Raw genomic sequence first — 14,368 nt, 5'->3', positions numbered from 1 at the left:
GTAAGTTATCTTATCATCACTGCGAACGGTTTGTTTATTTTGATATGATTATAAATGCAGGTTTTCAAAGTGAGTATTTATTAACGGTCCATCAATTATCAATTATTTGTTTGTGATTAAGTTGAACACAGTGTTCCGTTATGGCTTCCAACAACTGTGTCGAGTACCGTCCAAATCGATCTATAACCTGATATAGCTCACATATAAACCGATCTAGCGATTTCATAGTCGGATATGAAGTTCAGTTTAGGGAGTGACGCCCTAAAGCACCCCCTAAACTGAACTTCAAACCCCCCCCCCCCCCCCCAAACATTTGGCTCCAAAATTGGATATCAAATTAATTTTCTATTCTCAAATACCCTTCATTTGAGTCCCATGTTGTCATAATGGGTCAATTAACTTATTTGACGTATTTTTAGGAGGAAAAGCGCCACCTGGACTTGAACGCAAATTTGTATGTCATTTTTTGTCACCTACTCCCAAATACCTTTCATTTGAGTCTCATATAGCCATGGTCGGCTAATATGCCCATTAGGGGGTATTTGGGGGTGGGGCGACCACCCACCCATTACTTGGAACTAATTTTTTATGACATTTATTTTTATGGCGAATACTTTTCATTTCAGTTCCATATTTATAAGAACTTTGAATATATATGTGTTTCGAAGAGTTTTGGGAATGGGGCGGCCAGCTGGGTACTTGGACCAAAATTTTAATAGGATATTCGTTTTCTAGTCTCCCATAACTGTAATTTGATAACCATATTATGCCTATCGGTCCACTTTTGGTTTTGGGTGGCGTTTTTGGGGTAAGGGGGAGGGACCATCCCAATTCGATATCTAAAAATTATATAGCCTCAGATTCCTTCCAGACAAACTTTATATAATCTGTGAAAATTTTCTGAAAATCGGCTTAGCCGAGTTTGATTCTCCGGAACAAACAAAAAAACCGAGTCCCATATAGCCATGATGGGTCATATGCCCTTTTAAGTCATTTTTGGGAGGTAGGGTGACCCCCTAAACTTCGAACTGATTTTGTATGCCAGACTCGTAATCGACTCTCGAATACCTTTCATTTGAGGCCCATATTGGCATAGACGTCCAACATGTCTGTTTGGAGGAATTTCGGGGTTGGGGCGACGCGATGGGTACTTAGACCCAAATTCATATACCATATTCACATTCAATTTTCAAAATCTTTCATTTGGTCCACTTTTGATTTTGGATGGTGTTTTTGGGTAACGGGGCAGGGTCCGCCCCCTTCCGAAATCAATTAATTATAAAACCTATTTCTCCTTCTTGTCCATATTCGCAATCTACTCCCGAACACCTTTCATTTGAGTCCCATATTGTCATAATCGTCCTAAAAACCTATTTTAGGGGGTTTTGGGGTCGGGGCGGTCCCCCAGTTACTTGGACCCAATTTTCAATATGAAATTCGTACTCTACTCTTGAATACCTTTCATCTAAATTCCATATTGTCCCGATCGGTCCATTTTTATTTTTGGATAGTACTTGGGGTAAGGGGGAGGGCCCGCCCTCCTCCCGATATCAAAAAATTATATAGGCTAAATAAACGTAAATTTAATCCTATATATAAAAATCAATTTGTGTTTGTTTGTTTGTATGTTCCTTATAGACTCCGAAACGGCTGAACCGATCTTCTTGAAATTTTCACAGATGGTGCATATTGATCCCGTGGTGAAAATATGGTACTAAATTTTTTGATATCTAAAGGGGGGGCGGACTCTCCCCCTTACCCGAATTTTCAGAAACACCAGATCTCGGAGATGGGTGGTGCGATTTAAGCGAAATTTTGTATACTCTCATATAGTACCCTAAAAATAAAAATTTGGTATCCAAATTTCGGATGGGGTACCTGGGGGGGGGGGGGGGGGCCGCCCCACCCTAAAACCTACCAAACATATACTTAGACCAATCACGACAATATGGGCCTCAAATGAAAGGTAATTAAGATTAATAAACTTATCTGATATGCAATTGTCGGACCAAGTGTTTGGGGGACCACCCCAAACCCCAAAACACCCCTAATCGAACATATTTGCCGACCATGGCAATATGGGACTCAAATGAAAGGTATTTGCGAGTACAATACAAATCTGATATCCAAATGTGGGACCACATTTCTGGGGGTCCACCCCTTCCCCCCAAACAGGACTTATTTACTAATCATGGGAATATGGGGCTTAAATAAAAGGTATTTTAGTGTAGAATTCGAATCTTATATTCAAATATGGGTCCAAGTGTTTGGGGGGCCTCTCTCCGAAAACCTCCCCCAAAGGGGACACATTTAGCAATATGGGGCTCAAATGAAAGGTCTTTGGGAGTAAAGCACGAATCTGATATCGATATTCGGGAAAAGTGTCTATGGGGCCACCCCACCCCCACAACACCACCCAAAGAGGAAGTATTTACTGACCATTGAAATATGAGGCTCATAGAAGAGGGTTTTAGGAAAAGAAAACGAATCCGATATATATTTTCAAGGCCAACTCACTCAGTGGCCGCCTATCCCCCAAAACACCCCCAAGCTGGTCATGTCTGCCGACTATGGAAGTATGGGTCTCAAATTAAAGGTGTTTGGCAGTAGACCACGTATCTGATATCAACATTAGGCACCCATTGTCTAGGGGACGTCCCACCATCATAACCCCCAAATAGGACGTATTTGCTCACCAAGACAATTTGGGTCTTAAAGAGAGTGGAACGAAAATATTCATAGTTTTTAGGGCCAATACCCCTAACCGAACATATTTGCTGACTTTTGCAATAAGGAGTTCAATAGGGATTAGAAAACGAACTTGATATCCAATTTTGAGGCCAATGGCAATATGGGGTTCAAATAAATGGTATATAGATATATGATAATAGAGCACGTTGCTGATATATTTTCCGGGCTTAGTGTTTGGGGGACCACCCCAATCCCCAAAACACCACTAGATCGGGCATATCTATCGACCATGTCAATGTGGGGTTTAAATGAAAGGAATTTGGGGGGTAGAGCAAGAATTGATTCCCACTTTCGGGACCAATTTTTTGGGGGTCTACCCCTTTACCAAAATACCCCACAAACAACAATTTTTGAGTGACCATCGCAATATGGGGCTCAAATAAAGGTATTTGGAAGTAGAATTCGAAATTGATAGCCAAATGTAGGACCATGTATTTAGGGCATCACCCCTTCCCCAAACCTCCCCCAAAGGATACAAAAGGCTGATATTTGGGACAGTGAAATGTGTTAGGCCCTTCGACATTCTTCGTCAATTTGGGCCAGATCGGTGCAGAGTTGTGTTAGGCCCTTCGACATTCTTCGTCAATTTCGCTCAGATCGGTCCAGATTTGGATATAGCTGCCATATAGACCGATCCTTCGATTTAGGGTCTTAGGGCCAAAAGAGCCACATTTGGTATCCGATTTTGATGAAATTTGGGATAGTGAGTTGTGTCGAGCCCTTCGATTTACTTCGTAAATTTGGTCCAGATCTTTCGAGATTCGGAATGAAAGGTGGTTTACATATATACCCGAGGTGGTGGGTATCCAAAGTTCGGCCCGGCCGAACTTAACGCCTTTTTCTTGTTTTAATATCTATCACCATGGGTTAGGGGGTAAAATTCATTTAGCAATTCCGTTTGCAACACGTCGAAATATCCACTTTCGGCCATATGCAGTATATGTAGACTCCATTGTCGTCAAAATCTAAGACATTCAAGCAATGTCCGTCCATCTGTTCGTCCGTCTATTGTAATCACTCTACAACCATCAAAAAATTGAGATATTGAGCTGAAATTTGGCACCGATACGTCTTTTGGATGCACGCTGATTAAGTTCTTGAACGGACCGAATCGGACCATATTTAGATATAGCTGATATATAGACCGATCTGGGGACAAAGGTTCTGAAGCCCAAAAATCTTTATTTATTACCCGATTTCGCTGAAATCTAAAACAGTGAGTAATTTTAGGCCTCCTGATATCCGACCCAAATATGGTAAAGATAGGACTAAATTTATTGTAGATATAGCTGATATATAGACCGATCTGTCGATGAAGGTACTAATGCCCCTAAATGCTTTAGTTTTTAACGGATTTCTCCGAAATTTGAAACAGTGAATTGTTTTAGGCCTCCTGATATCCGACCCAAATATGGTAAAGATCGCATTTATTATCCGATTTCGTCAAAATTTTACGCAGTAACTAATGTTAGGATTTTTGGACTTCCGTCTCCAATATGGACCAATACTTTTGAATTTGAGTGCATAAGTTGGACAATTTTCACCGGATTGTGACGAAAGGGGGCTTACCCAAGGTGGTGGGTATTCACTCCTGCGAACTTAATGCCTTTATAGTTGTTACTTCTTCGTCTTGACATTCGAAATCGTTTTAGCTATTTCCGCCGACTGCTATCGTGACTTCCACAGACGGACGGACGTACATGGCTAAATCGAATTGGCATGCCAAAATTGTCAATACTTTATGGGGTCTTAGATGCACAGATTAGTGTAGCCCCTTGCCATGATGGTGGGTAGAAAATGGTCAACAAAATTTTAATACCACATACCACACTAGTGGTGTAGGGTATATATTGGGTTGCCCAAAAAGTAATTGCGGATTTTTAAAAGAAAGTAAATGCATTTTTGATAAAACTTGGAATGAACTTTAATCAAATATACTTTTTTTACACTTTTTTTCTAAAGCAAGCTAAAAGTAACAGCTGATAACTGACAGAAGAAAGAATGCAATTACAGAGTCACAATCTGGAAAAAATCCGCAATTACTTTTTGGGCAAACCCAATAATTTCCTTTCAGAAGTTCATAGACTATTATCAGATACTGCGACCACGACATGATTGTCGATTGTGTGGAAATTATGCCAGCTGAAGGTGAGATCACATCAATTAGTTTCTTCGATCTTTTGCACCGTTGTACATTACGGCACTAACTAATTTCGCATATTTTTCTTTCCAGGTGGCAACCTTTTATTAAATAAAGATCAGCTGTTATTGCTGCCAGCTTTTGAAGTTTTTTTTTTCTTTTATTATCTACATTGTTGATCAATACCAAATATTATTAATTTCGCACTATTCGCCATTGGAATCCAGTGAATATTCTCTAAGATGACACGTCATGATTGATTGAATGATGTTTTATCAATACAATTGTCTAGTGTCCATGAAATTATCATGATTATGTCTGCTACAATCGGCGATAATGGAGACCCCATTGGCATGAACTTTTTCTGTTCACAAAACCTGTCGTCATACATAAAGTATCTGGAATCCTTTGTACATAAGTTATCCATCCCTATAAGAATTTTTGTATATTCTTGAATAATTGTCCATTGCTTCTTTATTGTCGATATTGACAGATTCACAGGAACACTAGGGGAACAAGGATACAACATCGAACGAGACTAGTAATTCCGTGTCTTTAATCTCTTGGTCGTTGATTCTCGTTTTGAATTCAAATCCGTCTGTTGTATATTGAGCCCTTCGTAACATTGCTTAATATATCTGTGATGTATTTGGTTAATCCCTATTTAGGGGAGTTTATGGAGTTTTATTGATTTTTGGTAGTCCATATACCCTTGGAGCGTTAGCAGTTTTACTCAATAACTTGTTTCTTCTCGCCGTGTTTATGATGTTTTGAATAATGAATAAGGACAGAGGAGAAGGAGAAGGAGAAGGAGAAGGAGGAGGAGCTATATCAAGTCAAGTCCGATTGGGGGCTCAAGAAGCAAAATCGGGAGATCGGTTTGTATAGATCGATTTAGACCATATTGCACACGTATGTTTAAGGTCATGGGAGAAGCCGTTGTACATAATTTGTGCCAAATCGGATGAGAATTGCGCCCTAGAGAGGCTCAAGAAGTCAAGACCCAGATCGGTTTATATGGCAGCTATATCAGGTTATGAACCGATTTAGACGTTACCTGTCACACTTGTCATATGTGATACCAGAACACCATATGCAAAATTTCAGCCAAATCGGATAAGAATTGCGCCCTCTAGAAGCTTAAAAATCAAGACCCCAGATCGGTTTATATGCCAGCTATATCAAAACATGGACCGATATAGCCCATTTACAATTCCAACTGACCTACACTTATATGAAGAATTGGTGCAAAATTTCAAGCGTCTAGCTTTACTTCTTCGAAAGTTAGCGTGCTTTCGACAGACGGACGGGCGGACGGGCATGACTAGATCGACTTCAAATGTCATGACGATTAGAATAGCCCCATCCTATGGTGGAGGGTATAAAAACACATTTAGTTCGGCCGTGCCAAACCATTGATACATTTATTATCCTTTTCATATCCACCATATTTTTTAACAGCGTGCCTTAGACTTGCATATACTCCGAAATCCTCGCAGAAGGCAAGTGCGGTATTTATGCCCAAGCCCGGCAAGGTAGGTTATGCGACACCAAAGACCTACAGACATTTTATCACCACTGCAATAGGTGACCACCATAAATGACCTATTACGGATGCTGACTGAGGAGGCATTTGAAACCGTCAACGAGTGGTAAGGGTTCGATCTAGCTATGCAGAAGCGCCGAAAGGGTCTCGCATATGGCATATGACTGGGCTAGACCCAGAGGTCTCAATGTCAATCCAGAGAAGACTGAAATATGCTTGTGCACGAAGAAGACGAAGGTGGGCCAATTTAACGCACCACTTTTCCTCAACGAAGGTCAAATATTTAGGTGTGACCTTGGTCAGGAAATACTTAGGCGGGATCTTGGACAGGAAACTGAATTGGAAGCCTCACATTCACGAGCGTACTGAGAAGGCTCACAGATGTAGGGCACTATGTAGACGAGCCGTAGACTCCCAAAATGGGGCCTGAATCCTAGGATAGGCCACTGGCTCTACAGGAACGTGATTAGACCAATACTTACTTACGCCTCAGTAGTTTGGTGGACTACTATGGAGAAAAAGTGCAACATAAGGACCATACAACAGGTACAGAGAACCTGTTGTCTTGGCATAGGCAAAGCGGTGAGGGCCACGCCCACTAGGGCACGGGAGACTATTCTAGACTATTCTAGCCACTGCGGCTATGAGACTTAAGACGATGGGAGAGTTATAATCGAGGCGACGATACGAAACCTGTAAGGAAGGGAAGAGGTTTCCGATCGGATACCAGAGTTCATCTCTGAGGTAGGTAGAGTGTGAGGCACTGCTGCCAGCGGCACACTCTTGGTTTGACGGAACCCTAGCATTGCCATCTTTCAGATCATGTTACACGGATGGATCAAAGCTACAGGGCAGAGTGGGCCTGGGGGTCTACATTGAGAACCCAGGGACTGAGATCTGTTTTAGACTGCCTGATCATAATACGATCCCAGAGGCGGAGATACCGGCGATCACCGAATGCGTGAGGTGGTGTGGTCGTTATGGACAGTAAAATTGCCAATAACAATCAGGATGGTAAGGTTACGAACATGCCCCTGAAACTTGCAGAATGGCTATTCTTGTTGCTTGTAGGAGATTTGCGGCACAGTCATCGAACGAGCGATATAGTTGGGCAAAGACAGCCCAGTTGTGCCTCAAATGTCTGAAGCACGGCAAGGATATGCGGTGTTTGAGCGATGGCAAATGTCAGAAGTACGGATTGAGCCATAACACACTAATCCATTTGGAGAGAATCAACAACACAAAGACAATGACAACCAACTCAGCAGGAAAAGTTATTCTGGCTACCGCCCAAGTTCGTGTAAAGTCTTTACATGGAGAATACGTAACATTAAAAGCTTCAATCGACCAAGGATCACAATTTAATATCGGTATCGGAAGACGCAGCGTAGTTACTACAACTACCAAAGATGAAGACTGAGGTGAAACTACGAGGTCTCGGTGAAACCATGGCGGGAATGGCAAAATCTAAAGTACCAGTGGAAATAAGACCTAGATGTGTCGGCAACACTGGGACGCCAGGACGGTAGGGTCACGTACAGTTTTGCAGTGTAAGAAGTAGATAAACGCCTTCTCTGAGGATGGCAAAACCTGCATAGTTTGGGTGCTGGGCCATAACGGAGTAAGGGGGAATGTTCGTAAAAATATAGGGTTGCCCAAAAAGTAATTGCGGATTTTCCATATAGTCGGCGTTGACAAATTTTTTCACAGCTTGTGACTCTGTAATTGCATTCTTTCTTCTGTCAGTTATCAGCTGTTACTTTTAGCTTGCTTTAGAAAAAAAGTGTACAAAAAGTATATTTAATTAAAGTTCATTCTAAGTTTTATTAAAAATGCATTTACTTTCTTTTAAAAAATCCGCAATTACTTTTTGGGCAACCCAATACATATATACCCGAGATGGTGGGTATCCCGGCCCTGGCCCGACCAAACGTAACGCCTTTTTACTTGTTTTCTTAATCCTTTGTTGGCCTAACAAGAGATACCGGGAAAATAACTCGACCAAAAGCGATCCATGGTGGAGGGTATATAAGATTTGGCCCGGACGAACTTAGCACTCTCTTATGTGTTATTAAATATGGTTGTGAATCTATTTTGCGGGTTGAAAAATTAATTCTAAAATATTTCAATCAAAACATGATGCCAAAACCTTCATGAATTTAGAACAGCGTTGAATTTGTGTAAATAGAAATTCACAATCATTATGGTCATTCACATTATGCAGGTTGGCGTACTCATGATTGTGTGTAAACATTTATCGTATCAAACTGAATGCATACTCGTACAACAAATCAACTAAAACTTGATATGACATACGATACGAGACCTTTGAATAAGTAAGCAAACTGTTAATAATTCTAGGCAACAGCACAAAGAGAAGAAACTGAAGGATGCATTACTGATGCCTGTGGCAACTTCCAGTTCGAAAAAGTCAGAGCTACAAATTTGAACTGTAGCTTCTTTTTAAAAAGCAGCCCTCAGCCTAAGAATTCTTTGAAATATTTCTGTGGGGTATGTGCAATTACAATATACCCGGCCGAGGCTGTTAGATTATATTTCCTATACTTTCGATTGAATACGCTGGCGCCCACTGCAAATGTTTAGGTGTCCAACATACATATTTGAACAACAATCGACAATTCTAATGACTTAACTATTATTTGCATATGTTGCACAGATATCATTCAACTCTTTGACATTTAGTATCCGATATAAGTGTCTGTGTCTGTGAATGTGGTAATGGGTAATGGTAATGGGTGTGTTCATGAGGACCAATGTGCGTGTGTATAAATGAACATTAGACTGTCCCATGCTATACTGGAGGAATTTAATTATAATTATTATACCCTCCACCATAGGATGGGGTTATAGGGTGATTTTTTTGAGGTTAGGATTTTCATGCATTAGTATTTGACAGATCACGTGGGATTTCAGACATGGTGTCAAAGAGAAAGATGCTCAGTATGCTTTGACATTTCATCATGAATAGACTTACTAACGAGCAACGCTTGCAAATCATTGAATTTTATTACCAAAATCAGTGTTCGGTTCGAAATGTGTTCATTCACCGTAACGTTGCGTCCAAAAGCATCTTTGAAAAAATACGGTCCAATGATTCCACCAGCGTACAAACCACACCAAACATTGCATTTTTCGGGATGCATGGGCAGTTCTTGAACGGCTTCTGGTTGCTCTTCACTCCAAATGCGGCAATTTTGCTTATTTACGTAGCCATTCAACCAGAAACACTGATTTTGGTAATAAAATTCAATGATTTGCAAGCGTTGCTCGTTAGTAAGTCTATTCATGATGAAATGTCAAAGCATACTGAGCATCTTTCTCTTTGACACCATGTCTGAAATCCCACGTGATCTGTCAAATACTAATGCATGAAAATCCTAACCTCAAAAAAATCACCATTTATTAATTTCTGTTTGTAACTCTTCGAAATATTCGTCTAAGGACCCATTCTTAGGCGTCATGACATTTTAAGTCGATTTTGCCAGGTGGATTCGTCCGTCCGTCCGTCTGTCCGTCGAAAGCACGCTAATTGTTGAAGGATTAAAGCTAAGCGCTTAGTGTAGGTCGCTTGGGATTGTAAATGGGCCATATCGGTTCATGTTTTGATATAGCTGCTATATAAACCGATCTGAAGTCTTGACTTCTTGAGCCTCTAGAGGGCGCAATTCCTACCCGATTTGGCTGAAATTCTGCATGACCCCATTTTGTTACGATTTCCAACCACTGTGTTTAGTATGGTTGAAATCGGTCTATAACCTGATATAGCTGTCATATAAACCGATCAGGGGTCTTGACTTCTTGAGCCTCTAGAGGGCGCAATTCCCATCCGATTTGGCTGAAATTTAGCATGAAGTATTTGGTTAAGGCATCCAACTACTGTGCTAAGTATTGTTCAAATCGACAAATAACCTGATATAGCTGCCACATTAACCGATCTCCCGATTAGACTTCTTGAGCCTCTAGAGGGCGCAATTCTTATCCGAGTTGGCTGAAATTTTGCATATGTTGTTCTGAAATGACTTCCAACAACTGTGCTAAGTATTGTTCAAATCGGTTCATAACCTGATTTAGCTGTTATATTAACCGATCTATCGATAAGTCTTATTGAGCCTCTAGAGGGCGCAATTTTCATTCGTTTTAGCGAAATTTTGCATGAAGTGTTTCGTTATGATTTCCAACAACTGTGCTAAGTATTGTTCAAATCGGTCCATAACCTGATTTAGCTGTTATATAAACCGATCTCACGATTAGATTTATTGAGCCTCTAGAGGGCGCAATTTTCATCTGTTTTAGCGATTAGACTTATTGAGACTCTAGAGGGCGCAATTCCTATCCGATTTGGCTGAAATTCTGCATGACCCCATTTTGTTACGACTTCCAACCACTATGTTTAGTATGGTTGAAATCGGTCTATAACCTGATATAGCTGTCATATAAACCGATCCGGGGTCTTGACTTCTTGAGCCTCTAGAGGGCGCAATTCCCATCCGATTTGGCTGAAATTTAGCATGAAGTATTTGGTTAAGGCATCCAACTACTGTGCTAAGTATTGTTCAAATCGACAAATAACCTGATATAGCTGCCACATTAACCGATCTCCCGATTAGACTCAAGAGCCTCTAGAGGGCGCAATTCTTATCCGAGTTGGCTGATATTTTGCATGAAGTGTTTCGTTATGATTTCCAACAACTGTGCTAAGTATTGTTCTGTGCTACTGTGCTAAGTATTGTTCACATCGGTCCATAACCTGATTTAGCTGTTATACAATCCGATCTCACGATTAGATTTATTGAGCCTCTAGAGGGCGCAATTCTTATCTGAGTTGGCTGAAATTTTGCATGAAGTGTTTCGTTATGATTTCCAACAACTGTGCTAAGTATTGTTCAAATCGGTTCATAACCTGATTTAGCTGTTATATAAACCGATCTCACGATTAGATTTATTGAGCCTCTAGAGGGCGCAATTTTCATCTGTTTTAGCGATTAGACTTATTGAGCCTCTAGAGGGCGCAATTTACATCCATTTTGGCTAAAATTTTGCATGAAGTGTTTCGTTATGATTTCCAATAACTGTGCAAAGTATGGTTCAAATTGGTCCATAACCTGATTTAGCTGTTATACAAACCGATCTCGCGATTGGACTTATTGAACCTCTAGAGGGCGCAATTCTTATCTGAGTTGGCTGAAATTTTGCATGAAGTGTTTCGTTATGATTTCCAACAACTGTGCTAAGTATTGTTCAGATCGGTTCATAACCTGATTTAGCTGTTATATAAACCGATCTCACGATTAGATTTATTGAGCCTCTAGAGGGCGCAATTTTCATCTGTTTTAGCGATTAGACTTATTGAGCGTCTAGAGGGCGCAATTTTCATCCATTTTGGCTGAAATTTTGCATGAGGTGTTTTGTTGCGATTTCCAATAACTGTGCTAGGTATGTCTCAAATCGATCCATAACCTGATAAAGCTGTCATATAAACCCATCTGGGATCTTGACTTCTTGGCTCACTAGAGGGCGCAATTCTCATCCGTTTGGCGCAATTCTTATCCGGATTGGCTGAAGTTTGGCATGACTTGTTTCGTTATGACTTCCAACAACTGAGCTTAGTATGGTCCAAATTGGTCAATAACCTGATATAGCTGTCATATAAACCGATCTGGGATCTTGACTTCTTGGGTCACTAGAGGGCGTAATCCGATTCGCCTGCTCCCATGATCGATCTAAAAGCTGATACAGCTCCCATCTTTTAAAGACTGTAGCGTGATTACAACGGACGGAAACATGGACGTACAGACGGACAGAGACACACGGACATTGTTAAATCGTCTTAGAATTTTACAACGATCCGTAATGTATTGGTTTGCCCAAAAAGTAATTGCGGATTTTTTAAAAGAAAGTTAATGCATTTTTAATAAAACTTAGAATGAACTTTAATCAAATATACTTTTTTTACACTTTTTTTCTAAAGCAAGCTAAAAGTAACAGCTGATAACTGACAGAAGAAAGAATGCAAAAAAAAAAAATTGTCAACGCCGACTATATGAAAATTCCGCAATTACTTTTTGGGCAACCCAATATCTTCTTTGAAGAGTCGGAAATGGACATTTCGATGTATTATGCGCATGAAAACTCATTTAGTTATCCAAGTGAAGAAAGACATCTCGAAACTGATTGTCAGCGATTGGAGAAGGAGGATCTAGGCTAGAGGAATAAATGTTCTGTAGTGGCCAGCTAAAGTAAAAATAGGTTAGGTTAGGTTGAAAAGAGGCTGCGGATATAAATCCACCCCATGCCACTATGGACATACACCTAAGCCATTAATTGGCTTGTTGTGCGCTCTAAATACTAAAAAGTAACCTCGAAAAAGAAAATTTAAGTCAGAAATTCCGTGATGTTTACAAAATCCCTAATTATTTTCCATACAACGACCCTTCTGTCTGGTCATGTGTGCCCACCTAAGTGCCGGTGTATGTTGGCCGCGAAAGCCGGGCAAGGACATAGGAAATGCTCCAAAGTCTCACTTGCCTCACCGATTTTGCTTAACAGAGCTTGTAGTCTCATGTTTCCTGATATGATACCGAAAGCTTTACGAACCTCCTGCTTGCTTCCTTTCAGTAATAGTCTTGTCTTCTCTTAATCCAGATCTCCCCATAGGATTTTGATCGTCTCGTTGTTCTACAGTGTTACAGGCGTTTTTGTAGCCCACTCTCTTAAGTTTTCATATATGTTGGTCGTTGGCGATTGCAAATGGGACATTTAAATATAGCTCCCATAAAAAATGGTCCTTAGTCTTGACATCGGTGTTGTTGGTCAATCATCGTCAAGCTACTGTATGTGGGCAAGCTCGTTGCAGTTCAAAGGAACGATCGCAGCGGGAAGAGTTTGGTCATTGGTTATTTAAAGGCGCCAATAACTGTAATAGAGCTTCATAGATACTCAGTATATGTGCAAGAGCCACAAATGTCATCCGAATTGGCTGAAATTTGCATTTAGTGTAACTTATAATGATCTCCACCAACCGTGCCAAGTATGATCTAAATCGGTTAATGACCTCATATAATAACAGATATAATAATAATTTGACATTTTTAGCCCCTAGATTTAGCCCTGCGATTGTTACCCGATCCGTCTGAAAGTTTGCACATTGTGGTTGTTTACTAAGACTTCCAACACCTACGGCAAGTATTCTGCTCTTCCGATTAGACCTCTATGGTCCCTAGAAGTTTCAACTTTGGCCTGATTTTGCAAAAAAAATTTGGTACATTCACATAAACTCAAACTAAGTTCAGAATCCATAGTGATGGGTTCCCAAGATTCGGTCTGGTCGAACTCAACACATTTTTACCACATATGCTGGCCAACCAAATTTCATCACAATTTAAATATTTGCATAAAATTTCATCATATATTGCAACCTGATGTGACGATAGCGTGGCGGCGTCATCTGGCCTGTGGCAAAGGATGAGTACACTGCAGGTTACCAATTAGCGAGGGGAATAATTAAAAATCTGGTTTGATCATAAAAATCCATTAAGGAAGAAATCTTTACAAACAAAAATCGCATCCAGATGTGGTTGAGGTTGTGTATCCACCTTGGTATTGGTATTTGTTGAACACTACCAATGGACATAAGAAGAAAACGCACAAAAGTTAAAACGTGTATAAAGGTTTATTAATGATGCAGAGGGGCGATAAAAAACTCAGGCCCCCATGGTTACCGTGGCTAGGTTAGGTTAAAGTGGCAAACTGCCATCAGACTCACTTAGACGTTTTCGTCCATTGTGATACCACAGGAACAGTTCCTACCGTTGAACCATCCAGATCGCTTTAAAAAGCCCAATAATCCGCTGAATCTGACAGGTTCCCAAAGAAGTGAAAACCTAAACTGGAACTCTTGACTGCTTGTGCGG

The sequence above is a fragment of the Stomoxys calcitrans genome, chromosome 5, assembly GCF_963082655.1.
Source record: "Stomoxys calcitrans chromosome 5, idStoCalc2.1, whole genome shotgun sequence".
NCBI lineage: Eukaryota > Metazoa > Arthropoda > Insecta > Diptera > Muscidae > Stomoxys > Stomoxys calcitrans.
Note: the sequence above shows the minus strand (reverse complement) of the source record.